Raw genomic sequence first — 3,500 nt, forward strand, 5'->3', positions numbered from 1 at the left:
AGAAATGCATATCATTTTGTATGAAAGAAAACTAGAAAACTTAAATTCACATTTTATAAATTTACTAGAGTACCCGTCCACGCTTCACTGTGGCTGATACATAGATAATACTACTACTACTACCATCTATATGATTTCTATTAGTTGGATTATAATTATTAGTTAATGAGATATAGATAGGGAAATCCACCGTTGAAAAGATATTTGCTATGCTGAAAGCAGGCGAAATGAGTAAAGTAGGTGCCTCCAACAAAAACAACCAAAACAACGAACATCTGATTCTGAGAAGTGTTTAAGTGCTCTCTAATCGGAATAAAGCCGAATTTTTGCGTCGGTGATAGAAACATAGCTCCATCATTTCCCACTGGAGTCCAATCGACAGTCAGTCCAGTATACTGCACATGATGAAGCGGTTCTCAGGCGTGGAAAGACGAAAAGGGCGGCTGGAAAATGCACGCTGGAGATGCACGTACTCAGCGCCTGTTTATTGAACCAGTTATAATCTATTACACTGCATATTTGGTTGCAGTTCTTTCCTTCTATTCCTAATACTTAGCAATTGTATCAGTTTTGAGGACGAATCTGCTTAAAATTGTACGCATATATTCAATTGATTCTTACAAACATGAATTTTGAACAAATGCTAATGATTTAAAATATAATTTTTGTATTTATGAGTTGTATTGGATTCTAACATTAAGAGATAAAAGGTATCCTATGTCCTTACTCTGGCTCTAAGCTACCTCCCCACCAATTTTCAGCCAAATCGGTTCAGCCGTTCTTGAGTTAGAAATGGTGTAACTAACACAACTTTCTTTTATATATATAGATTATGCACATAAAATGAAGAATAAAGCAAAGTCTAAATGAATGAATTTTGACTCAGAAAGTAGTTCCGTCTCTTCGTTGCGGAAGAGAATATGCAGCGTAACATCTCTCTTTTGTTTTTCGCCAATTTGGCTGCCGGATTGACTTGTGAAGATCAATTTTTTGTTGGTGACATATTCATATGTGTACGCATATGTATGTTTGTATGCTTGTGATTTATTTGTTCGGCAATGTATGCAAATATATGTACATATAAGTATATATGAATGTATGAACATGCAAGTCAATGCGCGCACATGCGTATACATACACTCATATGAGCATGTGCAGATACACAAGATAGGATAGAAGATGTATGCCTTTTAACATCGTATACTATACAAATAAATATTTTTCTTACTAATAGAAATTAAAATAAAGAAAAATATTTATTTTTATAGTATACGATGTTAAAAGCAAAAAATTAAAAATTTATTCTGTCGGGATTCGAACCTAGGACCTGCGTTAGCATCTTGACCTTCCAAGCGCTTACCACCAACACCACCATTGACAATTAGGTTGCGCTGACTTAAGTATGATGTGGTTATGAATGCAAGAAACATACGATGGTTCTAATAATTTTGTTTAAGTATAGAAATATACATACTTTGTAGAACATTTGCTTTCGCAATAAATTTATCACAGCAATACATATGCATAATATGTATATACATATACATAACATTGCTGTGATGCCCTGAGAAGTATAGTCTTAATAAATTTATTTTTAATTTTTTGCTTACTAATAGAAATTAAATTTATCACAGCACTATTGTGTATATGTTTATGTATATTGCTGTGATAAATTTATTTTCTATTAGTAAGAAAAAAATATTTATTAGTATAGATTTCCAAAAGCACAGAAATGATTCTGTGAATTTATTCATTAAAATCGCCACTCAGAAGTCATTTTATCCCTTGTAAGCGAGCGATTTTCTTAAATCTCACGCTCCCAGATAAAACGATATTCCTCGTCCTCGTGGGTCAATTTCAAAAACCACAGAAATGATTCTGTGTGATTCTGAAAGGCCAACGCAGAGTATTTCAATTAAAAGTCACACAAAATAGTTGAGAATTCGCAGAAAGGCAAACGAAAGAAAAAGAACTATAACTTCAATAATGCACAAGCATACAAACAGACATATGCGCACACATGTGAATATGTCACCAACCAAAAATTGAAACATTGTTCTACAAAAACAACAACAGCATAAGCATGGGACATTGTGTTGTGTTGTTGTGTCGACCGAGCTGTGCCGAAAGAAACGAACAAACGATCGCCGATTGTCACCGCTTCGCTTACTGCTCGCACATCTTCGCAGACAAGGTTGCGTTACATTCATATGGAAGGAGCGAGTTGCGCAACTTTGCGTCACTTTTATATGGAAGGTTGCGCAACCAGAATCTATCGCAACCTTTTCCGGCGTCGTATAAGAAGTATAACTTCAATAATCAATTTGGTAAATAACGGGCACCCTAATGTATATATAACTTGCTGAGGTATACTCGTCGTGTCCAGGGTTCATTACAATAAATTTGTAAACATTGGGGCTCTTCTGCGAATCGTACTTTATTTTATTTTATACAATATTATAATTTTAATCAAAGTTACAAAATTGTCCCCCGTAGTATAGTTTCAGCTTTACAACATTTTAAATATTTTAATTTAGATGCAATTTATATAGCTACAAATATCCCAGGAAGGAGTGCATTTAACAGAGTTGAACGACGTATGGCACCTCTCAGTCGCGAACTTACTGGTGTAATTTTACATTTATGATGATTTTGGGTCACATCTTGATTCAAGTAATCGAACTACTGACTTAGATCTAGAAAAACGAAACTTCGAAAGTGCGGGCAATGTGTTGGCTGCCATTTGGAGCAAGTTAGTCATTGATAATTTTCCAGTCGTTGCTGAATGTGTTGCATCAACTTTTACTGGACTGGATATTGAACAGACTACATATGATGTTGAAAAATAATGCTACTTGGTAAGCTAATCATGTACGTGAGTCAGAATATTTTTTACAAATACAGTAGAATCCGGTTATAACGACTCCGCTTATAGTGTCCGTCCGGTTATTGCGACGAAAACTCGATGTCTTGGTTGGTCCCAATACAAACTTATATGAAAGGGCCTCCGCTTAGTACGTCTCCGCTTTTAGCGTCTAAATGTTGGTACGCAGCTCTCAAGTAATTGCTCAAGAACAAAAATACATTATTTCTCAAGTAATTTTGACAGCTGGTTACGCATTGTGAATGATCCACATTAGAAGAGCAAGAGAGAATAAACAAAGTAAACAAACTTTGTGCGTATGTATGTATGTATGTATGTGTATGGTAACACAAATATTTTCATTGAGATTTAAGGAATGTTGTTGATGATTGGTTGGTTTTATACAACATTTCAAAATGGGATATACTTTATAATAATGATTTCAACTAATTTAGGATGAATTTGACAATTACTTCGAATTTCCTTCAAGAAACAATTGTTGATTTGATGTTTCTTCGCAAAACCAGGTTTGCCATATTCACATTTTATTGAAAAAAAGTATTAAAAATTAGTACTAGATTTCTTGACAGCTGCGTACTAGCACAAGTAAGTTTATCGCAGGAACGTTTCTGGACCG

The 3,500-nt window shown here is 34.5% G+C and overlaps 1 pseudogene; it reads right to left on the reverse strand.

Annotated features, from left to right (window-relative positions):
• Positions 1 to 1,761: 1,761 nt before the first annotated feature.
• On the reverse strand, positions 1,762 to 1,891 carry LOC125776890 (small nucleolar RNA U3; annotated as a pseudogene).
• Positions 1,892 to 3,500: the final 1,609 nt, after the last annotated feature.

Source organism: Bactrocera dorsalis, chromosome 2, assembly GCF_023373825.1.
Source record: "Bactrocera dorsalis isolate Fly_Bdor chromosome 2, ASM2337382v1, whole genome shotgun sequence".
Lineage (NCBI taxonomy): Eukaryota > Metazoa > Arthropoda > Insecta > Diptera > Tephritidae > Bactrocera > Bactrocera dorsalis.